This window comes from Ovis aries, chromosome 2 (genome assembly GCF_016772045.2).
Source record: "Ovis aries strain OAR_USU_Benz2616 breed Rambouillet chromosome 2, ARS-UI_Ramb_v3.0, whole genome shotgun sequence".
Classification (NCBI taxonomy): domain Eukaryota; kingdom Metazoa; phylum Chordata; class Mammalia; order Artiodactyla; family Bovidae; genus Ovis; species Ovis aries.
Window position 1 is genome coordinate 111,163,629 of NC_056055.1, and position 24,794 is coordinate 111,188,422.

The window sequence follows — 24,794 nt, forward strand, 5'->3', positions numbered from 1 at the left end:
GGGAAGGGGATGTCTTCCCTTCCTCCTTCCAGAGGTGACTGTAAACTCAAAGACCAGAACAAAGGCTACACACAAGAGATCACTTTCTCAGAATCCACGGGAAACACGGCTCTGAAGTCCAGTTTTAGAAAGCCCCCACCACCACCCACCTTCCTGAGATGCCCTCCCCGACCTTCCTGCACCAACACCTTTCCTCTGGGGAAGACCCTGTACACAGAGGCGACTCCTGGATTCATCCCTCTCCTGCCCATAAACCACGTCCCTAATCCGAGTCACAGTCCGGAATGAAATCCCGGGGCAGCAGGCTCAGCTGGAAGGTGACCAGGGCTTTGCCATGGCCTCAGAGGGCAGCTGGAGAGGGTGTGAGGCCCAGCGGGGTCACCAGTCCTGCAAGAGTCACAGGCAGCCCCTTGCCCTGCCGGTGTCCGGCTGGCTGGTCCAACCACATACGTGCACACACCCCTCAGAGAACCAGCATCAGTGCTCCGTCTCCATCCAGAACAAGGAAGGGAATGCTTCCTAACACTGACTCAGGCTTCCCCCACCTGCCCCATGCCTGTTCAGGCTCCCAGGAACAAGGACACTGCCTAATGAGAGTCACGCTGCACCTCCCAGACTCTTCCAGGAAGGGGTCAGGTCAGAGCACCCACAGCCCCCAACCCCCTTCAAGGGGGGCTTCCCTGAGGACATGAGTGCTGGGGACTCACACGTGGCCTAACAGCCACCAAGTAAAGCACACAGAGGAGCAAGCAGCTGCCTTATCTTGTGCTGGTGAGGACCCCCAGACTCCCCAACACAAGCCCTGGTTGATCAACAAGCATACACACGGGTAACACTTCTGAGACAGCTGACCGGACACGCTTCCCGCCCACATGCAGCTCTCCATCTGAGAAAACCATGACAGGGGCAACCTGAAGTTCTGGGAGTCAGTGTTTTTCTTTTACCCATATGACATACAACTGTGTTTCTCAAATGAACCCAGGTGTCACCTGGACGGCCTGTTGGACTTGCCGGCTCTGGTCCACTCTGCCCAGGAGGTCTGGGCATGCCAACCAGCCCCAGCTAATCTGAAGCAGGGGGCCAGTCCCACCACAGTCAGCTCCAAGCGCTAGTCCTGCCAGGTAAGCGACGAGATCCAGGAGAGACTCAAAAAAGTACGTTCCTTCTAAATGGTTAATCTGCCCTCCCTGGTGCCACACTCCCAACAGGAAAAAAACAAACACAATCTATCCTAAGAGTAACCTGTAATTAGAAGGCTACGACTACGCTGTAGAAGGAAACGAGGGGAGAGGACAAAGGAGTTTGCGGATTAATGAGCAATACCACGCGGAACTCTGCAGCCACAGACTGATAAACAAGGACCTGGGACTGGCTCAGCAGACACGCCCTGACCTCTGAAGCTGAAAAAAATCCACTGGGCCAAAGGTCAGATCTGAGGTCTCACTGACATCACTCGGAGGAGCACAGCCATTCAGCAAATTGCATATGATGTAACTTTGTTCTAGTATTTTTCCTTACAATTCTCAGAAAGGATATTTTTTTGGCAGCATTATTTTTTTACTGTCATTTTTTTAAAATTATGAACATATGACAACACATTTCCAGGAGGCTTAGAAAACACAGAACAAAGTCACATATAGTTCCACCATATATTACAATTATTTTTAAGTAGATAAATTAAGATTTTTAGTTGGAGTTTCAATATAAAAATCTCAAAAATTAAGAATGAAAATATAGAAAAGTAGAAGGATACAGTAGACCTGAAAAGTACCATGAACCAATTCAATATAATAAAGATTTATGCAATTTTCACACAACAGTGTAATACAAATTCTATTCAAGTTCCCATAGACTGTAAACTAGGAGACACTGGAACACATCCAGGGACGTAAAACCAGGTGCAAAAATTTCACGGGCTAAAGGTATTGAAATCATACAGAATCTGTTCTATCACTGTGGAGTTATGCTAGAAATCAATGTCAAAAGATACTTGAAAATAACTCACATGCTTTCAAGTGCAATGTGACAAGGAGAGATCTTTGACTTAATCATCAAAAGCCTCAATAAAATTAGAAGACTGAAAAAAACACAGAGGGTGATTACAGAGAAGAAAGCATTTAAAGGAGAAATTAATATTAAACATACTTTAAAATCCCCATGTATTTGGAAATTAAATGTCCACTTTTAAATGATGAGTGTATTTAAGGAGCTGTATTTATGGGCTTCACAGGTGTCACAGCGGCAAAGAATCTGCCTGCCACTGCAGAAGATGCAGGTCCCATCCCTGGGTTGGGATGATCGCCTGGAGGAGGAAATAGCAGCCAGCTCCAGTATTCTTCCCTAGGAAATCCCATGGACAGAGGAGCCTGGTGGGCCACAGTCTCTGGTGCCACAGTCAACTGAGCACATACAAGACCAAGAAGCTGTAACAAGGAAAATTAGAAAATATTTGTACCAGAATTTGTTGCATGCAGCTGAAGCTGCTCAATGCAACTGAACACAATGTGGAATCTGGAAAAGAATTTTTTAAGTTAATGAAGTTGAAATATTATAGAGGTGCATAAATTTATCATTCACTTATTAAGCATAGTCTTAATGAGGACAGAGAGTGTCCACAGGAGCTTGCACAGCCATGCTGCCTGGGTTCAGTGGAGATGAAGGAAAATAAATCAAGGTCAGGTGTGTCAGATGGAGACACAGCATATGGAACAGGCAAGGTGCCCACAAGGAAGCGCTGAGAAAGTCAGAGAACATCCAACCTGCAATGGGTGTTGAAGAAGTAAGTCTGTAAAGGGGTGAGCAAGACGAAAGGAGGCACAGGAAAGCTACAGGAACACAGAGGTGTGACTCTGCATGGTAAGTCACTGGGATGGGGGACACGCTAATTCAGAGAGGGAGCTGGGGGCCAGTTCATGCTTAAACTCAGACTTTATCCTGAAGGCACTGGGAATCCATGTAAGAATTTTTAGCAGACATATTGAAATACAGTTTGCTTAGAAAGAAGAGTGTGTGGAGACAGGATGGATTGAAGAGATCACTAACGGAGTATCCCTCTAGAAGGTCATTACTCTGGTTGATGGCCAAGATCATGTGACTGAAGAGGGTGGGGCAGGTGGTGGGTCTGCCCCAGCGAGGTCTACCGGCAGGTGAGTGGGCCAGCAACTAGCTAGACAACAGGGGAAAGTGGATGAGGGACTCCTGGACGACGTCTGTAAGGGTGTACAGCCGAGAAGAAGCGTACTGGTCACTGAGCTAGGACATGCGGCTGAGGGGCAACCACAGTTCAGTTTTGCTGGGGACAGGCCGGTGCAAATTCTCACCCATCCTCTCCCAGGCTAAACTCTTCGCGCTGAGGACCGCCAAGGAGCCTGGGCAAGCTCAAGAGCGGGGCTCAGGAGGCAGGGACATTGACGGGAGAGAGAGGCGGGGACCCCAGCACAAGGCAGGGCTCTGAGAAGTACCAGAGTAAGCTTTCCAGGAAGTTCTTTGCCTGTGTGACCTTCCACGACAGGTGGTGTCCCCCAGCACGCTGGCGCTGCCCTGGGACCAGACGAGGGGAAAGTGATGCCACCCCATGTAGGGGATCCCACCATAGCGTAGAATCTGGTGGGCCAGCGCTCCCCGCATCCCACCCCAGACGGGAAACAGGCCTCACCCCACTGATCTGAAGGCATCTCTCTGGGGTCTTTAGTTGACGCCTCTCCAGCCTGCAGACTCTCCTTGCTGGAAGCTCTCCATTCCCGTCCTCTCCTCGGTGACCGTGACCCAAGAAGTTCCCACGCCCACTTCAAGTTCGTCCAAGGTGGCCGAGCGCAGTCCTGCAGGGCTCTGGAGAGTGTGGGGTCTCAGAGGAAGCCCTGTTTGAAGACAAAGAGGACTATCATATTGCAAAATGACCTGAGAGTGAGGACAAGGCCTTAAGGTTTGAAAAACCAGGTGACAATGTCGTGTCCTCGTGCGGTTGTCAAAGATGCTTCCTACCCTGGAGACGGGAATGAAGGGTTCAGGCTTCCTGAAAGAAGAAAACAGCTGAAAGTTCCTGAGCTCATGAAAGTAATGTTAAAATAGGGTTTCTAGGTCTACTCGCTCGTGAGCCAGACCCCCTCCACGCCCGACGCGGCCGCTTCCCGCGCACCTGCGCCCGGACCGCGCACCTGCGCCGCCCCTGCGCGGCCCGACCCAGAGGCCCGGCTGCGTCCAGACGCGGCGGCGAGCGGGCGAGCATGCTCAGTCGGGTCCTGACCCGCTTCTGCGGCCGGGCCGGCGGCGGGGGTCGGCACGCTCGCCCGCGAGGTTCACAGAGGACGGGGAGAGAGCGGCGTGGGGAGAGCCGAGCAGGGTCAGCCTGCCCTCGTGCGGCTCCAGCCCGGCGAACGACGGCCCCCGCGGCGCCGCGAGAAGTCCGCCGCGCCGGGTTTTCGCCGCAGCCCTGGGGGCGGGACCCGGGAGCTGGTGTGGGCGTGTCTGGGCGTGGCCGCCGCGGTGGGGGCGGCCCTAGAAAGAGCCGGGTGCGGGTCCCCGCACCGCGGGGTCCGGCGGGTCTGCAAAGAGGCTCGCTTGCAGAGCGAGGCCGGGCCGCTCAACTTCTGCAGGCGCCTGGGAAAATGTCTTTTCTTACTGAAAAAGCCCCGCAGCGGTCTCTAGAGAAAACTTGGAAACTACAGGTAGTCTAGAAGGAGCTCTAGAATCCCGAGGGCCGGCTCAGAAGCCGCCGGCTGACGTCCCGCTCCTGCGGCTCCTCGCGGCCGCACTGGGTCCCTGCAAGGGTAGGTGCGGGAGCGGTGCAGCGTCGCGAGTCCAGAGCGGGTCCCCAGCCTTGAGGGCGGGAGCCCGGGACTCCCCCGGCACTGCCAAGGCCGCACGGAGCGGGCGCTGGCTGGGGACAGCCGGGCGCGGGGTCCCGCCGCGGGGCCGCTAGGACCGAGGGGCCGCGCCCCACCTCCCGGCCCTGGTCCCACCCCCGCGGGCCGGCCCACCGCCCCCAGCCCCGCCGCTCGCCCCGCCCCGCCGCGCTGCAGCGAAGACCCGGCGGCGCCGCGGCGCGCGCACTGGGCATGCTCCGCCCGGCCGCTCGTCTCCGCTCTGCTCTGCTCGGGGAGGCTGGGCTCCGGGAGGCTCCGCAGCCCGCACATCAGCCGGCGCGGGGGCAGGGACAGCCGCCGAGAGGCTGCGGGCGTCGGCACGGCGCGGCTCCCGGGCTGGCCATGGCGAGGAGCGCACGGCAGCCGCCGGAGTGGCGAGGCGGCGTCAGGTTAGCCGGGTTAGCTGGGCGCCGGCGGGTGGGGCGCGGGCGGTGGGGAGCCCTGCACCGCGTGGTGGCCGAGTCGCCCCGGTCGCGGCCGCGCAACTTTGGGGCGCTGGGGCTGGAGGAGCCCGCGGCTGGGGCTGCGCTCTGGGAGGCGCCCGTGTCCCCGCAGTGGGCTCCAGGGTCGCAAGATGTTACGGGATCCCAGAGCAGCGGTTTGGGGACACCGCATCCCAGGCTCGTGTCTTAGCCCTCCCACGGCGAGGAGCACGGTGTGCACCGCGCGCAGCCGAGGAGCCGGCAGGTCTCGGAGGAAAGGGGACGTCAAGCCACCGCGGGGCCTTCGCCGATTCCGGGCCGCCCGGGTCACCGGACCTTAGTGACCGGGATGAGGGGTGTGCACTGTCCTGGGCCCCGCAGGCCCCGAGTGCTGGCGGCTCATCCTGGTGCCGCAGGAAAGCGGGGAGCTATGTGCTCAGGGAGCCGCCGCCTCCGCTGGAGCTCCCGGAGTTTGTCGCATTTGACTCCATAGCAAGTTGACATCGAATTGCTTCATGGCGTGGAATGAGAAAACGTTTCATCGGCTTAACAAACAGTAATTGCAAAGCCGATTTATTTTAAGCTCGACCATTAACCCGCCTTCCCGTCCAAAAAAAAAAACAAAAAACAAAAAACTTGAGCCTGCAAGAGTTATAAAGAAAACTAGCAAAAAGGAAAAAAAAAAATGTTTGTAGGTGCATTATCTGCTCACGGTGTAGAAAAGAATCTGTTATGGTTGAATTGTCATTGTTTTTCAGAAGTTGGGTTACTGTAACCATCTTTATTGTACGGTATTTTATATGTATAAGAATTTGGAAATACCGTGTGGCAGAAGCGCAGTGTTTTTTTGATGAAGTTTTCTCACTTTTGCTTCTAAATGAAACATTTTTTCTCAGTTGCTACTATGCTGAACATAGTAAAATTGTTCAGGATGAAATGGAAGATGGAAAAAAAAAATGTTTTCAGAAAGGAGTAAGTTAGAACAATGCAGTTCTATTGGGCTTATAACTTTCATGACAAATGCAGTTTGTAGATCCCACCACAGTTTTTGCTGGTTCTTGAAACATTTAGCACCATTACCACCCTTATGATTACTGGATTTCGGGAGCAAGGGAAACAATCCTTATTCCAGCGGGGAATAGTTAGTTCTAATTCTCAAGCTGGTGTCCAAAAGCACCACTTAGTGGATACAGTTGTTTTATTTATTAAGTGTGTTATAAAACATCTGCTTTGTGCTCTTTATAGACTCTAATAGACTTTTGAGGTATATTTGCTTTTCATTGGGTTGTGAATAGCTTTTAATGTTTGTTCGTGGGTGAGATGGTGCCAGCTCTCATTCCAAATGCTCTAAACCACTTCCCCATGTGGGCTGTGTGCCCTGCCTGTAGGTGACTGAGGTTTAATAACAAGAGCATTTGACTCCATAGCAAGTTGACATCGAATTGCTTGCTTCCTGGAATGGAATGGGAAGAATGGGAAAACAGGTTGCACGTGTCCAGACAACAAGAACAGCAACATGCTGACTCTTTCTGAAAATTAGACCTGCAATTCTTCATTTTAGTCAAAAAGTTTGGTTGGTGGTGTTCATTGCTCCTAAACATTTTTCTTAATGTATTTATAGAAAATTTTAGAAGTCTGAGAAAGAACCAAGTCAAATATTGAGAAAATGGGTTTCCCCTTTCTGTAGAAGTGCATCCAGTTCAAAATCTCCTGTGTATACTACATACATGTAAAGCTTATCTGGTATGGTGGGACTCGTGTTCTCAGACTGCTTCCTAATACCAAATAGTTACTGTGGCGAAGTTGCTTTTAACCCACAGCACAGTAGTCAGCTGTGGTCAAGAATCATTTCTTAGAATTCAGAAGTAGTGCATGCACCCAGTCACTAACTCGTGTCCGACTCTTTGTGACCCTGTGGACTGTAGTTCACCAGGCTCCTCCTCTGTCCATGGGATTTCTCAGGCAAGAATACTGGAGTGGGTTGCCATTTCCTTCTCCTGGGGCAGAAATAGTGCAGATAATAATTCCCCAATGCAGCATCTAACCAAGCATTTGGTGTGTGGCTCGCCCTTTTCTAGCCAAGCCCAGGAGGACATTTGACAGCACTTTGTGATCTATGGCAAATCACAGAAAAGTTAGAAAAGGGTTTCCCTGGTAGCTCACTGGTAAACAGTCTGCTTGCCAATGCAGGAGACACGGTTCGATCCCTGATCTGGGAGAATCACATGTGCCGTGCGGCAACTGAACCTGTGCTCCACAACTGCTGAAACCCACGTGCCCTAGAGCCTGTGCTTTGCAACACGAGAAACCTCTGCAATGAGAAGCCTGTTCGCTGCAACTACAGAAAAGCTTGTGCAGCATGAAGACCCACCAGAGCCAAAAAATAAATGAATAAAATTATAAAGTTAGAAACAGCCTTAGATGCAAATGGTTGATTTTAAGTTCGCTGAAAAACCTCCCTGGAATGGTTACAGGATTAAAGGGCTTGGTTGATGATGTGATAAGGACCAGAGAAAAGCTGTCAGAACTAGTTTCTAAGTTATACTCAGCACAGAAGCCCTGTGTGTTTATTGGTCTTGCCTCTGCCTGAGGTCTTTACTCATTAAAACATCACATTCATTTTTCCTCCCCACCATCTTTATAGTCAAGCCCCTAAGGCTGCAGAAATGAGTAAGACATGGTGATTCACAATCTAGTCAGAGAGACAGGCTTGAGCACAAATAACAAGGTAAGTGCCGCCCAAGAGGCATCTGTACCAGGAACGGAAAACCTGCAAGAAGGCCCTTGGGGTGGGAGGGAAGGGGGCCTCATGATAATAGTGATAATAATAGGAATGCCTGAGGAATTGGATAGGCGTCTTCTGACAGGAAGTGGGCTCTCCAGACGGACCACCATGATGGTAGTTAAGCTAATAATGCCCTCGCTCCCTGCCCAAGATGTCCACTTCTGGACTTTGCAGATGTGATTAGATGGAGGGTCTGGAGATGGAGAGATTGTTCTGAGTTATCCAGTGGGCCTCACGTCATCACAAGCGGGCTTACAAGTGGAAGAGAGAAGCAGAGTGTGTGTGTGTGTGCGTGCTCAGTCACGTTCAACTTTTCTGTGACGCCCATGGACCTGGTGGCTCAGAGGGTAAAGCGTCTGCCTGCGATGCAGGAGACCCGGTTCAATCCTGGGTCGGGAAGATCCCCTGAAGAAGGAAGTGGCAACCCACTCCAGTATTCTTGCCTGGAGAATCCCGTGGACAGAGGAGCCTGGTGGGCTGCAGTCCACAGGGTTGCAAAGAGTCAGACACGAGTGACTTCACTTTCACTTTTCACTTTCATACATTGGAGAAGGAAATGGCAGCCCACTCCAGTATTCTTGCCTAGAGAATCCCAGGGATGGGGAAGTCTGGTGGGCTGCTGTCTATGGGGTCACGGAGAGTCAGACACGACTGAAGCGACTTAGCAGCAGCAGCCTTAGGAGGGAGCCTGAGAAAGGTCATCCGACCGTACACAAGGAAAGGTCTGGTGTGATGGGATCGGGAGCTGGGGCAGAGGAGTTTGGATTTCATCATATTCTTGATAAATAATGGAACATCACCTAAGGACTTTTACACAAGAGCCTGTGATAGACAAACTGCAGCTGTTTTATCTCCCTAAACCCCAGGATTCACCAGGCAGTTTGACAAAGGGTGTGTACCCTGAGGTGGTCCGTGGCAATGGGGAATCTGGAACCAGCGTGTCGTATAACTCAGTTCTCCTCTTTAATCTGAAATGACCTTCTTCTGCATGTGTGAAATTAACAGCTTAAGACAGGACTTCCATGGTGGGCCAGTGGCTGAGACTCCTTGCTCCCGACGTGGGAGGGCCTTAGCTTCACTCTCTTGTCCAGGGAACTAGATCCCACACGTCACAGCTGAGAGTCGACATGCTCCGACTGAAGATCCCGAGTGCAGCACAGAAGATGGAAGATGCCATGGGCTGCAGCTAAGACCCAGTGCAGCCAAAGAACTAATTTTTAAAAAGAGCTTAAGAAAACTTGCATTCTCAGTTCATCAGTACAGGAAGAGCGGAGATAGTAAAGCAGTGGAGTGGTCACATTTTGACTATTTTGCTTCTGTTCGTTGTCCTCTTTTTTTATTAAAGTATAGTTGTACACTATTATATAAATTACAGGTATACAGTACAGTGATTCACACCTTTTTTTAAGGTTGTACTTCATCTGTAGTTATTGTGAAATTTGATTGTGTTCCCGTATTTTACAGTATATCCTTGTAGCTTATTTTGTTATTTAATTTTTACAGTGTTGTGTCTCTGCTTAGAACAATGCAAATCAGCCATAATGATACATATTAATACATCCACTCCCTCCTGAGCCTCCCTCCCCTCCCCGCTCCACCCCTCTAGTCTGTCACAGAGCGCCAGACTGAGTTTCCTGTCACTGTCCTCCTAACAGACAGCTGCTCTGCTGAATATGCACGGAGCGCAGCAGACGTGAACACGGGGCGAGTCTGTGGGCAAGTCAGGTTGCACGTGCTACCTTGAGGCGATGCCAGGTCACTGGGCCAACTCTGACCGGTGGGCAGGAGCTGTCTGTCGTGTCATGGGCTCACAGGGACTCAACTGAGAAACTGCCACCCCCATCAGCAGCGTTTGCTGTAGGCTCCGTATTTGCTGGGGGGCAAGTGACAGTTACCATACCAGGCACCCTAACTTACGGGTTTAAATGTTAAGAAATCCAAGCATTCTTTCCAGTCTCTTTGACGTACAAGGGCTTAATATCAGTCCTGTAAAAACCTGTAGTTGGGGTAAGTTTACATCTCTGTGTGTCTGGAAAACCAAATCTGAAGAAATCTTCTACCTTAGGTGTGACAAGAGTAGCTCCAAGCTGAAATGGAACTACATGTAGAAAGATTAGTAAGGGAGAACAGGTTTTTCCAACAACATGGTAAAGGAAGCCCTGTGCTGAAAAATCCAATCCTAGGAACAGCACTGAGACGTGATCAAAACTTACCTCAATGAAAACACAGCTGTGAATCTACAGTTTAGCTTCCGTCTACATAACTTTGGAAGGTTTATACCTAGACTTCCTTAATTGAGTATGAAAATGCAATAACTATTATTTTACACTGTACAGGACAAGCTCAGTATAAGCCGTTCCATCTTGAAGCTCCTCTCCCTTAGGCTCTGGGATACAGGTTTGCCGCACTCTAAGGGTTTATCTTTCCTTTCCTGGTTTCTAACCTTACTCCTCTCATCATGAGGTCCATTGTGTTCCTTCTGGGTGATCCCTTTCTCCATGACCATACCAGTCACCCACACACCAGTGTCCCCAAATCTCTGCCTTCAGATAAGCCTGTCTCATCCATTCACTGATTCATTTCAGCAAATATTGATAACCTGAGAGCTTATAATCAAGGGGAAGGACAGCTGTGCACAAAGACGATTACAGTGAAACTGTGAGGTTCTGGGTGAAGCTTAGTGAGTGGAGGAGTGTCTGGGGCTATCTGGGAGGTCCTGGTTGGCTTTGAACCACGACTTGAGGTGTGAGACTGTGGAAGGCAGCATGTCTAGAGGACAGGGGTGCTGCGAGAGCTCTGGAATGAGGCTCTAGAGGCTGGCGGGCAGGAGTCCGAACGGAGTGTGTCCTGCCATGGACTTCAGTTTTATGCTGGTGGCAGGGTGAGGAGCTGGAGAACGTCTGAGTCGGATCTCTCAGAGTCAGCCCGCTTCAGCAGCCCCTCAGCGTGGGGGCTGCAGGCGGGCCGGCAGGGCGGGACCCGCGGGCAGTGCTAGTCAGGAGTTAGCACTAAACCAGGCAGAGCCCTGCCTGCGACAGCCGCAGGGGCGAGGAGGGGAGAGGAGGCGCCTCTGTCAGGTGTGTGGCGGCCGCTTCTAGAGGGACCCTGGGCCTCGAGACCGGCCTAACCAGAGGGAACTGAAGCTGACGGGGGCGGAGCAGGAAAGCCCGGGTTAGTCAGTGTCGCTCCGTCATGCCCCACTCTTCACAACACCAGGGACTGGAGCCCACCAGGCTCCTCTGTCCCTGGGAATCTCCAGGCAAGAATACTGGAGTGGGTTGCCATTCCCTTCTCCAGGGATGGAACCCTGGTCTCCTGCATTATAAGCAGATTGTTTACCATCTGAGCCACCAGGGAAGCCCCAGGGCTGTAGTCAGAACTGCACTGCTGCAGGGCACAGACTTCCTAAGCCAGGCAAGGGAGAAAGAAAGAAGGGATTAATTCTCTGGTGATTATCCAGCTTGGTTGGTCAGTTTTCATTCCACTGCCAAAGAATGCTCGAACTCCTGCACAATTGCATTCATCTCACACGCTAGCAAAGTAATGTTCAAAATTCTCCAAGCCAGGCTTCAACAGTATGTGAACAGTGAACTTCCAGATGTTCAAGCTGGATTTAGAAAAGGCAGAGGAACCAGAGATCAGATTGCCAACATCCGCTGGATCATCGAAAAAGCAAGGAAATTCCAGAGAAAAATCTACTTCTGCTTTATTGACTACACCAAAGCCTTTGAGTGTGTGGATCACAACAAACTATGGAAAATTCTGAAAGAGATGGGAATACCAGACCACCTGACCTGCCTCCTGAGAAATCTGTATGCAGGTCAAGAAACAACAGTTAGAACTGGACAGGGAACAACAAACTGGTTCCAAATTGGGAAAGGAGTATGTCAAGGCTGGATATTGTCACCCTGCTTATTTAACTTATATAAACAGTACATCATGAGAAATGCTAGACTGGATGAAGCACAAGCTGGAATCAAGATTGCTGGGAGAAATATCAATAACCTCAGATATGCAGATGATACCACCCTTACGGCAGAAAGTGAAGAGGAACTAAAGAGCCTCTTGATGAAAGTGAAAGATGACAGTCAAAAAGTTGGCTTAAACCTCAACACTGAGAAAACTTAAATCATGGCATCCAGTCCCATCACTTCATGGCAAATAGATGGGGAAACACTGGAAACAGTGACAGACTTTATTTTGGGGAGCTCCAAAATCACCACAGATGGTGATTGCAGCCGTGAAATTAAAAGACGCTTACTCCTTGAAAGAAAAGTTATGACCAACCTAGAGAGCATATTAAAAAGCAGAGACATTACTTTGCCAACAAAGGTCCATCTAGTCAAAGCTATGGTTTTTCCAGTAGTTGTGTATGGATGTGAGAGTTGGACTATAAAGAAAGCTGAGAGCTGAAAAAAATGATACTTTTGAACTGTAGTGTTAGAAAAGACTCTTGAGAGTCCCATGGACAGCAAGCAGATCCAACCAGTCCATCTTAAAGGAAATCAGTCCTGAATATTCATTGGCAGGACTGATGCTGAAGCTGAAACTCCAGTGCTTTGGCCACCTGATGTGAAGAAGTGACTCATTGGAAAAGACCCTGATGCTGGGAAAGATTGAAGGTGGGAGGAGAAGGGGACGACAGAGGATGAGATGGTTGGATAGCATTATGGACTCAATGGACATGAGTTTGAGCAAGCTCCAGGAGTTGGTGATGGACAGGGAGGCCTGACATGCTGTGGTCCATAGGATTGCAAAGATTCAGACAGGACTGAGTGACTGTACTGAACTGAACCGATTATCCAGCTTCTGGTCAGAAGTCTGGTGCTTGCCAGGGAGACTGAAAGGAAATCAGTGTGGGTAGAATTCCTAATTCTAGATTTAGAAGGTGACTCTTTTAGAAACTGGGAAAAGGAAATGCCAACCCACTCCAGTATGCTTGCCTGGAGAATCCCATGGACAGAGTCTGGCAGGCTGCCGCCCACTGGGTCGCAGAGCGTTGGACACGACTGAAACGAGTGCGCACTGTGCTCTGTTAGACCCTGGGCTGAAGTTGCTTCTTTGTCATCAGTGGGAAAGAGGAAGCTTGCTGGGCAGATATTTAAATAGCGGCCCAACCCTTTCCTTCCACTGAGGATTTGAGGTGGTTGATGGTTTGAGGAAGAGTGTAAGGGAATCGTTTGCTCCTTAAAAAAAAAAAAAAAATCAATGAATTGGGGTCGGTACCCATTGACAGAGCTGGAGGTGGCAGACTGGGGTTCCTTAAAGCAGTAAGTCTCCTGTACAAGACGGGACATGATTATTTCCATGCCTGTCCCTTTACAGAGGAGCCTGGTGGGCTACAGTCCACAGGGTCACAGAGAGACATGACTGAGCAGCTAACACTAACCTGGGCTTTCCAGCCCCCACCTCCCCCTCCCGCCTGCCGCTTCCATCTCTCTGGTTAAACGTGTGTGGTGGACAGTCTCTCAGCCCTCAGTCCCTCTGGAAGGGGTCGTCACACAGCTGTCAGGTGCTCCAGCCACGCAGGAGTTGTGATGCCTCTTCTCCCTTCTGCCCACGTGGCTGCTGTGTCCAGGGCTGTGTCTGATTTAAGTGTTTTTCCCCTTTGATTAGCACTTTCCCCCTACTTTCTTGAATGTGCCAAGAGCTCTGTGATATTTGTAGCAGTGGGGGCCATCCACGTTGGCCCACTGACTCCTGTGTCCACTCTAAAGGGGTAGTTAGGTATATAGGCCCTGTGCTTTCTTAAAGGTAAAGAGCCCACTTTCTGTGGCCCTCGGCAGGAGAAGGCATTGGAGTGAAGACGGCCATAGGGTTTGGCTCCAAGCTTCACCCAGGTCTTCACTCTGGGTCTGCACACCCCAGGATGGCCGTGAAATGGCTTAAACTTCCAGCAGCTGTGGAGCTTTCTCGCTTCTCAGATGCTGTTGTTAGTTTCATCCTATAGATTTCTGTTCCTGGACTGGGTGGAAGGAAGGTTTTTGTCCTTCAGGGTTTGGACAGCCCTAGATGTTGGTCTCTGAGTGAGTCTAGCTCTCATTAGACATCCCAAGATAACCTGGCTTTCGAAATCCATTTTAAAATGATTTTGAGGAACTTGAAATTAATTTCCAGAAAATGCTCGAATATTACTAATCCTTTGCTCTACTGGGGACTGGGCTTTCCCCCCTGTACGTCTGACCCCAGGACTTCTGGTAGGCTTGGTCCTTCTGCCTCTGTAGCGGATCCATCTCTTCCTTTCTCTGGGTTCTGGCTATCTCCTCTTCCTCCACTGGAGTAATAGATCTCTGTCCTGAAATCCTCTTTTATCATTGCGCCTAAGAAGCCCTGGACTGAAGGAGTGCCCGGATTCGCTGGCATTCTCAAGATGAGCACACACAGCAAATGCATTGCATGCTGTTGGTGCTGGTTCAGTGGCTAAGTGGTGTCCGACTCTGTGACCCCATGGACTGCAGCTTGCCAGGATCCCTGTCCTTCACTTTCTTGGGGAATTTGCTCAAACTCATGTCAGTTGAGTTGTGATGCCATCCAACCATCTCATCCTCTGTGTCTGCTTCTCCTACCGTCAATCTTTCCCAGTATCAGAGTCTCTTCCAATGACTTGGTTCTTGCTGCCTGAGTCCTGCTAAAATGTACTGTGAGGAAGATTTTTGTTTTTAATGGGTGGGCCATGCCCTCCTGGCTAAACCAAGCCATTGCTCCTGCTGGAAAACTCTTCCTGTCTCCTTTTCTTGCCCTTCAAGTCCCGGCTAACCCCAGTGAACATTCTGGGACCTTTTCAGCTGGCCTTCCTCTAAATTTCTGCTGTATTTACTCAGTTTAGTGCTTAATTATGTATTGCTCTGTATACAGGTATCACCAAGAATATAAGCGCCTTGAGTGTAAAGATCTGGTCTTAAGAAATTTCCTAAGCCCCAGAGCAATATGAACTAAACTGATAATAGTGGGCCTCCTAAATACTTTGAGTTCCAATTAATTGAGATGACTGAGTCTTAATTGTTTTTATCACTGAGAGGAATCTAACTGCCCACCTGAGAAATCATCGGGAACACCTGGAGAGTGTGCTCAGCCTAGCAGGGCCTTCTCCCGTTAGAGCCTGGAGAGAGGCAAAGCTTCCTTCAGAGAGTGCACTGTTGCTGTTCAGTTGCTCAGTCGTGTCTGACTCTGCAACGCCAGGCTTCTGTGTCCTTCACCAGCTCCCAGAGCCTGCTCACACTCATGTCCATTGAGTCGGTGGTGCCGCCCAACCATCTCATCCTCTGTCGTCCCTTCTCCTCCTGCCTTCAATCCTTCCCAGCATCAGGGTCTTTTCAAATGAGTCAGCTCTTCGCATTAGATGGCCAAAATATTGGAGTTTCAGCTTCAGCATCAGTCCTTCCAATGAACACCCAGGGCTGATCTCCTTTAGGATGGACTGGTTGGATCTCCTTGCACTCCAAGGGACTCTCAGGAGTCTTCTCCAACACCAGGGTTCGAAAGCCTCAGCTCCTCGGCACTCAGCGTTCTTTATGGTCCAATTCTCATATCCATACAAGACTACTGGAAAAACCTTTGTTAGCAAAGTAATGTCTCTGCTTTTTAATATGCTCTATAGATTGGTCATAGCTTTTCTTCCAAGGAAGAAAAGCATTTTTTAATTTCATGGCTGCAGTCACCATCTGCAGTGATTTTGGAGCCCAGAAAAATAAAGTCTGTCACTGCTTCCATTTTTTTTCCTTATCTATTTGCCATGAAGTGATGGAACTGGATGCTGTGATCTTAGTTTTTTGAATGTTGAGTTTTAAGCCAGCTTTTTCACTCTCCTCTTTCACCTTCATCAAGAGGCTCTGTAGTTCCTCTTCACTTTCTGCCATAAGGGTGGTGTCATCTGCATGTCTGAGGCTATTGATATTTCTCTGGGAAATCTTAATTCCAGCTTGTGCCTCATCCAGCCTGGCATTTCTCATGATGTTCTCTGCATATAAGTTAAATAAGCAGGGTGACAACATACAGCCTTGACAAACTCCTTTCCCAATCTGGAACCAGTCTGTTGTTCCATGTCTGATTCCAACTGTTGCTTCTTGACCTGCATACAGGTTTCTCAGGAGGCTGGTAACGTGGTCTGGTGTTCCCATCTCTGGAAGAATTTTCCAGTTTGTTGTGATGGAAAACACTAAATCCACGTTTTCAACTTTCTTCTGGTGTTTTTGCGAAGATAATTTTCCACAGTGTCACATTGAAACACACTTAAACTTTACGGAAGATTGACCTTAAGATATATGCATTGAACTCAGCTAGAAGGTTATTCTGGTTCAGTCACATTTTGGAAATTATTGCTCTATATCCAAAATTTTAAAACAATAACTTAAAAAATATGAAAATTTTTAAAAATCGCCATCTGAAAATGGCAGTTACGGCAGTTTGGCCGTTAGTGGCATTAGCCAGTTTGCCCTGGCCGTGACATCCAACCCCCAGTCACTGTGGCCAGGTGACAGGATCCCCAGCCAGGGTCACAGGGTCCTGTGGGGCCTCCCTGGTATGGGCGGGCAGCTTGGGCTTGGTCTCTTTCGTTGTCAGTGTAGACAGATCTACACGGTCCTTCCCATGTCATAGGGTTGTGGCAAGGCTCTGAGAGGTAGTATCCCCGGGTGTGTCTTGTAAATCATAAATGCCGGATGAGTATAAGGGATGTTGTTTTCGTGCTGTGAACAAGAATTGAATCTAGTAGAGTTGGAATTACAGGATCTCTCCTGTCTTTGTTAAGATCTGGTTCTTAGAGAGAGCCTGTTAAGAGCACTCATGTGACCACTTTGTGACAGCGGGGCTGGTAAGGAGAACAAAAGCTTTCTAACTGCTCTCTGCAGTTATGAGCATATTTTCTCAAATAGATGAGATTTTATTCTGATGAAGGAAGACTCCCCAGGTGCTCCAGTGCCTCTGCAGTAACTCTCAATGGCACTAATCAGACACCAGGGAGACCAGGAGTGAGGGATGGTTTCGACTCTGTGAAATATAAATGCCATTTCCGCAATCATAGGTACGTACCAGAGTCCCATAAACCTCACTCAGCTCGCAGGCCTGAGTCCTTGGCCCTGCCCACGCCCTGGCCTCTTTGCCCAGGGGCTCGTGGGCAGTGCCCTGCCTCTCCTGCAAGGATATGTCGACGGCTGAGCCCTAGGGAAACCGCAGTTTATGTTTTAAACTGAGATTTGTGGTAAAGAATGGACACAGTTACCTAGAATTCCTAAGAAATTGATAGAATTTGGAGGAAAGCAGGGTCTGCGTGGATGACCAGTAAGGTGTGTGTGTGTGTATACTTACTTGTGTGTGACCCTTTGCAACCCTACCCCATGGACGGTAGCCCACCAGGCTCCTCTGTCCATGGGATTTCCCAAGCAAGACTGCTGGAGTGGGTTGCCATTTTCTATTCCAGGGATCTTCCCAACCCAGGGATCGAACCCGCATCTCCTGCATTGCAAGCAGATTCTTTACCACCGAGCCATTTGGGAAGCCAGTAAGGTAGTCTATGTAAAGAAAGAGCTCAGAAGCAGCTGGCAATCTGGTCTTCCGTCCCGCTTAATTTCCTGCAGGAGGACCTTCGTCTGCAGGCTGACACCTCCCAGCTCCCTCCCGCCATAGCACAGCCACACCCCTGCTTGTTGTGGTCACAGAATGGTGAGTTTGGAGAAGAAGTAACCAGCCATGCACCCCAGTCAGTGGAGAAACCGCCCCCCACCCCAGCCAGTCCACACGGGGCGTCACCATTGACCAGAGGGAGGTCGTCCATGTACAGGTAGATTGGGGTGAGAAAGGGGCTTTCTCTGCCACGGCCTTAAGTGCTTACCATGTGTGCCAGAATCTGAGAAAATCTAAGTGCACAATCGCTTCCAGCCTGAACATCATATTTAGGAAGCAGGTTAAGAACGTTGGTCTCTGGTTTATGCAGCCTGTGGGGGGAGAGGCTACCCCTCCCATCGAGACAGAGCACCAGCCTCGTGGGCAGGGCTCAAGATCAGCACATCCATCACGCATCACTCCAGAACGTGGGCGCCTCTGCCTGCTGTTCCAGGCGGGAAGGCAGTGCTGGTCTGTGGAGACGTCGGGGCTCCCAGGTGCACCCCAGCTCCTGCCCGGTCTCACTTTGCACGGAGGAGCTTGTTTACCAAATACATCATGAGCGTCTTGGAAATGGACTCACAGTGAAATTAACAAGGAAGAATGGAAGGTCAGCTGAAGCTATGCTGTAGATTAGCCAGTAAGAGAAAATTAATTGCTCTAGAATGAAAATTTGACTCTCCCTATAGCAGCATGCATGCATGCTGAGTCATGTCTGACTCTGTGCTACCCCATGGACTGTTGCCCCCCAGGCTTTTCTGTCCATGGGATTCTCCAGGCAAGAATACTGGAGTGGGTAACCATTTCCTTCTCTAGGAGAACTTCCCACCCAGGGATCAAACTGACGTTTGATCGAATCTCCCTATATACACTCTCCAAAGAATAGGGAGAATGTTTTGAAAGGACGTAATTTAGTTTCAGTTGCTTTTTTTTCCTTACTAAATGGAAGGAGAATCTGGAAAAACACCTAGTGATAGAGACAGGAACAGAAAGTGAGAAACAGCTCAAGGTGCTTCTGTACCAGCTTTAAGTCTGATACATAATCTGATCATCACAGGGTCAGAGCTGAGAGAAAAATGCCAACACAGCATCCTCACCTTCTGTCTGCCTCCTGCCGTGCTTCGAGATCAGGTTTGGCAGCACAAAGGTACCCCTTCACCAGTGGTTGCATCCCATTTGTATTCAGTCTCCAGGGTTGGTTTATTCCCTGAACTGTCAGATTTCTGAGGAAGTATCTCTCTGATCAAGTAAGGACTTTCATTAATTGGGCCCCAAACTGTTTTAGCCTGTTCATTTAAAATGAGAATTCAAAGATGTAAAATACAGGCCAAAACGTCAATAAACTCTTCTGAAAGGTACTCTTGTGATTAGAACAGCCCTCAGTGTCTGTCTCAGCTGCCAGAACAATGAAAAACTGCCTTTGTGGAGCCAAGAGGTTTTAATATGATATCAGATCTGAAATGGGCATGACTTTTTACCCTGGTTTGAAGCCACTGAACTGTGTGTCCCCAGGCACTCTGTTACCTTCTTTGTTCTCTCTGTCTTCAGTTCAGTTCAGTCGCTCAGTCGTGTCCGACTCTTTGCGACCCCATGAATCGCAGCACGCCAGGCCTCCCTGTCCATCACCAACTCCTGGCAAACTCATGTCCATCAAGTCAGTGATGCCATCCAGCCATCTCATCCTCTGTCGTCCCCTTCTCTTCCTGCCCCCAATCCCTCCCAGCATCAGAGTCTTTTCCAATGAGTCAGCTCTTCGCATGAGGTGGCCAAAGTATTGGAGTTTCAGCTTCAGCATCAGTGCTTCCAATGAACACCCAGGACTGATCTCCTTTAGAATGGACTGGTTGGATCTCCTTGCAGTCCAAGGGACTCTCAAGAGTCTTCTCCAACACCACAGTTCAAAAGCATTAATTCTTCGGTGCTCGGCTTTCTTCACAGTCCAACTCTCACATCCATACATGACCACTGGAAAAACCATAGCCTTGACTAGACGGACCTTTGTTGGCAAAGTAATATCTCTGCTTTTGAATATGATATCTAGGTTGGTCATAACTTTCCTTCCAAGGAGTAAGCATCTTTTAATTTCATGGCTGCAATCACCATCTGCACTGATTTGAGAGCCCCAAAAATAAATTCTGACACTGTTTCCACTGTTTCCCCATCTATTTCCCATGAAGTGATGGGATCAGATGCCATGTCTTAGTTTTCTGAATGTTGAGCTTTAAGCCAACTTTTTCACTCTCCTCTTTCACTTTCATCACGAGGCTTTTTAGTTCCTCTTCACTTTCTGCCATAAGGGTGGTGTCATCTGCATATCTCAGGTTATTGATATTTCTCCCATTAATCTTGATTCCAGCTTGTGCTTCTTCCAGCCCAGCGTTTCTCATGATGTACTCTGCATGTAAGTTAAATAAGCAGGGTGACAATATACAGCCTTGACGTACTCCTTTTCCTATTTGGAACCAGTCTGTTGTTCCAGGTCCAGTTCAAACTGTTGCTTCCTGACCTGCATACAGGTTTCTCAAGAGGCAGGTCAGGTGGTCTGGTATTCCCATCTCTTTCAGAATTTTCCACAGTTTATTGTGATTCACACAGTCAAAGGCTTTGGCATAGTCAAGAAAGCAGAAATAGATGTTTTTCTGGAACTCTCGTGCTTTTTCCATGATCTCACGGATGTTGGCAGTTTGATCTCTGGTTCCTCTGCCTTTTCTAAAACCAGCTTGAACATCTGGAAGTTCATGGTTCACGTATTGCTGAAGCCTGGCTTGGAGAATGTTGAGCATTACTTTACTAGCGTGTGAGATGAGTGCAGTTGTGCAGTAGTTTGAGCATTCTTTGGCATTGCCTTTCTTTGGGATTGGAATGAAAACTGACCTTTTCCAGTCCTGTGGCCACTGCTGAGTTTTCCAAATTTGCTGGCATATTGAGTGCAGTACTTTCACAGCAGCATCTTTCAGGATTTGAAACAGCTCAACTGGAATTCCATCACCTCTACTAGCTTTGTTCACAGTGATGCTCCCTAAGGCCTACTTGACTTCAGATTCCAAGATGTCTGGCTCTAGGTGAGTGATCACACTATCATGATTACCTTGTTTTAAAAAGCCAAAACAAGCAGAAAACCCCACCAAAAACAAAACAAAACAAAACAAAACAAAAACACCTTTGAGAAGAGACGCCCAGGGTTTTCCAGACCTAACATTCTTGTTCTGTGAACAGATACATGCAGTAGACCTGTTTTTATCTTGCCTGACAATAGTCTTAGGTGAAGATCCCTGGAGAAGGGAATGGCAGCCCACTCCAGTATTCTTGCCTGGAGAATCCCATGGACAGAGGAGCCTGGTGGGCGACAGTCCACGGGGTCGCAAAGAGTTGGACACGACTGAGCGATTAACACGAGCAGAAAACCTTTTAATACTGTTCCTTTTCTCTTTCTCCTTTTCTAAACATTATATTTATAAGTTTTATTTTATATGATTCCTACTGTATTCCTCTTTTTAAAATATGTATTTATTTTAAATGTATTTGTTTTTTAATTGAAGGATAATTGGTTTACAGAATTTTGTTGTTGTCTGTCAAACATCAACAGGAATCAGCCATAGGTATGCTTGTGTCCCCTCCGTCTGGTACCCACCTGCCACCCTGCAGGTCCAGCTCGAGTTCCCTGAGTCACGCAGCAAGTTTCCATGGGCTCTGCTTTACGTGTGCTTCCATGCCACTCTCCATGGAAAAGGGGAAGAAGGTGGCAGAGGAGTAAGATGCTTCTTACTTTTAATCAGGAAAGGCACAGCATGTGGAAAAAAATGAAGATCCAAGAAGGGTTTCTTTCTATGCTGGATCCATTAAAAAAATTATTACAGAGATGACATCTTGGCGCCTCTCATTCGTTGTTAGGTTTGAGAAACAGTGATTTAAAACATCCATTTTTGAAAAGTTTGGTGCCTTTTGTGTTTCACAAAAATAACCAAGCGTACAGTGCTGTAGAGGCCTGAACGTCAGTGTCGTTCATTGTGTAGAATGAGACCTTTTGCTCTAGCTCCTTCTGAATTGTTCAGTGACCTTGCCAACCTCATCTGGGGGTCACTCCCCCGTTACCTGTGTGCAACTCATCCTCGATGTACAAATTTGTATAATGTTGGGGCTTCCCTGGTCGCTCAGTGGTTTAAAAAAAAAAAAAAATCTCACCTGCCAATGCAGGAGACACAGGTTCGTTCACTGGGTGTGGAAGATCCCCTGTCCCCTGGAGGCGGAAATGACACCACACTCCAGTACTCTTGCCTGGAGCATCCATCGGACAGAGGAGCCTGAGTGCATGGGGCTACAGTGCATGGGGTCACAAGAGTCAGACACGACTTAGTGACTCAGCCACCCATCACCGTCATATACATTTCCCCACGTGCCAGGTCCTGTCCGATCACTGTGGTCTCTTTGGCCCCTGGCCCCCTTGGCGAACTCCTTTGTCATTGGATCCCAGGGTCACTTCCTGTAGCAGGTTCTTCCTGGACCCTGAACCACTGCAGCCTCCTGTCTGGGACCACGTGGCTCTTTGACCGCTGTCTGATGGGGCGGTTGTCCCACTGTCCTGTGACTGGAGCTTTACCCTCTGTGTCCTCCTTCTCGAGTCTGGAGGACTAGGGTAAGGACCTGTCCTCCCCGTGTGCTCCACACCCCAGCAGTGCGCCTGGCATAGGGAATCTCCTCAGTTACTGCGCAGCTGTGTGGACGGATGCTGGGTGCTTCCAAAGATGCTCTTCCTCCTTTCAGGTAACCTTCACATCTCTGTCTGGGTGGGGAGTTAGCTTTGTGTGAGGAGAGGCGTCAGGATCTCTGCACAAGCAGATTCCAGAGTGCATGTCAGGAAGAAAGAAGGACCACATGACCCTCTTTCTCTAACATGACTTTGGACATCGAGACAGAACTCTGCTGATTGAGGACTTAAATGCTGGGGCTGGGCTGCAGTTACCCATGCAGGAACATGCCTGCTCCACGAAACTCTTCGTCTTGGCTTTAGACGCCCTTAGCTTGTGTTCGGGCATCTCCCTTGTAGCTCAGTCAGTCAAGAATCTGCCTGACCTGCCTGCAGTGCAGAAGACCCAGGTTTGATTGCTGAGTTGGGAAGATCCCCTGGAGAAGGAAATGACAACGCACTTTAGTATTCTTGCCTGGGAAATCCCATGGACAGAGGAGCCTGCCCGGCTGCAGTCCATGGGGTCACAAAGAGTCAGACATGACTGAGCAGCTAAGCACAGCACACAGCACAGCCCGTGTCCAGACGTCACCCTCACTACCTGAATACTCGAGTGATTGGAGAAAGAATGGACTGGTAGAATTTTGTCATTTTTCTTTAAAATTGCAAAGGAAAGTCATTTTTAAACCATGTTTGTAAAAGAAGGCTTGTTTTTGTTTAGTTGCTCAGTTGTGTCCTACTGTTGGGACCCCATGGCCCACCAGGCTCCTCTGTCCGTGGGACTTCCCAGGCAAGGATACTGGAAGTGGTTGCCATTTCCTTCTCCAGGAGATCGTCCCAACCCAGGGATCGAACCTGCATCTCCGGCACTGGCAGGTGGGTTCTTTACTGCTGAGCCACCAGGGAAGCCCAGGTTAAAAAGGTTAGTGTGGGTGTTTTTCACTGATTATAAGACACAGGAAAGGAAGTTCCAGGAAGATAGCCAAACTAGGGTGGTGGCAGCTGGCTGTCAGTTGTTTTGTGTTTTTTTATTTTGTAGGTTTTTTAAAATTCAGTCTACTCTTTTTTTAAAAGTCTTTATTGAATTTGTTACAATCTTGCTTCTGTTTTACAGGTTTTTCGGGGGGAGGTGGCGGGTGGCTGTAAGGCATGTGGGATTCTAAGCTCCCCAACCAGGGACTCAACCTGCCCCGCTTGCCTGGAAGGCAGAGTCTTCACCGCTGGACTGCCAGGGAAGTCCCAAGGCTGTCAGTTTTCAATGTTAGCATCTACGACGTACTGAGTTGTGTCAGGACCTCTCCATTCCACAGGAAGCTGAGATTTCCCACCATACCTGAGGAGTAGGGACCGATCAAGAATGTGTCTTATCTAAAGGGTGGCCTCTGTGCTGCTTACATCACTTATGCACAAGTGAGAGCCAGTGAGAACTCTTTGTAGATGCTGTAACAAAACGCCGTTGTATGAAGTATAAAATTATTCATCACAGTTGATGGGGAAATGCCAGCATGGACCCTGCCAAGAAAAAAACAATCATGTACATTCATGTAGTTCAGAACACCCTGACACAAGAGGCCCTTTCCCTTCCAACTCCAGAGCTTCATGCTCAATAGTCATGTTTTATTATAGGTGAAGAGACAGCAAATACGACTCCACAAAGCATTTTATTAAAATGCATTTAGATAAAATGCGGTTGTTTGGAAGTAGGGGAAGGGCCAAGCTGAAGAAAGGACCTTTGATGCTTGCTAACTCTTTTCTCTTTTGTTGCATTTATTTTTAAAGTCAAGTATTCTGTGAAAGTTTTCCGAGCACACCCATGAACCTCAACAATTTGTCCATTGTGGCCATGGGTAAGCCTGGTTTGGGGATCTGTGGCCTTCCTTGTTGTATTCTGAAGGACTGTGTTTTAAGCTGGTGGATTTCAGCCCTCATGGTTTATCCTTCAGAGGCTGCAATGTCTTTCCAAATGTGATAGTGATATTAACTGAACTCCTCACGATGCCATGTGCAAAGTCTGACAAGCTGAACAAAGTCCGTTTGTGGAACGTTTTCCCAGCGTGCAAAGGGACGTGATGTCTTTCTGTTCTTTTGGCAACTCCTGCCTCTTGAGCAGCTGCCTGGGGCTTCCACCCCAGTGTGGCTGCAGAGCAGGTGTGGAAGGAAGGAGGCAGGACCTTGGGTGCTGGGGAGGGAGGAGACTCTGCTGAGCTGCCCCGCGTCCCTGGGAAGCCAAGGTCTTGTGTGGGAGGGGTGTCAGCGAGTCTGGAACAAGCTGTACCTGCCCTGGGACAATTAGGACCTGCGTCTGCACCACCACGGGACTCCCAGGGTGGGGGCAGAGCTGGAGTGGGGCGGGGTACTGGGGAGGCCAACAGCAAATACCGATTCCCAGTGTCGCCAGCCCACCCCCATGCCCCGGCACCGGCAGAGCACGCTGAACTAACTGC

General features: G+C 49.2%; 1 protein-coding gene and 1 long non-coding RNA gene across 5 annotated transcripts in view; one reads left to right on the forward strand and one right to left on the reverse strand.

The window, feature by feature from the left end:
* Positions 1–1,781: 1,781 nt before the first annotated feature.
* On the reverse strand, positions 1,782–4,395 carry LOC121818677 (uncharacterized). Of its 3 annotated transcripts, none has more exons than XR_006058703.2 (3): positions 4,136–4,395; positions 3,656–3,857; positions 1,782–2,423 (listed from the first exon to the last, which is right to left on the reverse strand). It is a non-coding gene; the product is annotated as an uncharacterized LOC121818677 (long non-coding RNA). The 3 variants fall into 3 exon arrangements; XR_009599573.1 differs by having other exon boundaries at positions 3,982–4,193; XR_009599572.1 differs by having other exon boundaries at positions 3,656–4,193.
* A 130-nt stretch (positions 4,396–4,525) lies between these two features.
* MFAP3L (microfibril associated protein 3 like) overlaps positions 4,526–24,794 on the forward strand; it is a 47,032-nt gene continuing 26,763 nt past the window's right edge. The window contains exon 1 of one of the 2 annotated variants that reach the window (XM_042243559.2): positions 4,526–4,766. The gene's annotated coding sequence lies outside the window, so the exon portion shown is untranslated. Of the gene's footprint in view, positions 4,767–5,026; positions 5,252–24,794 lie in introns of those variants that run through there. The other variant, XM_027964635.3, reaches the window with a different exon arrangement.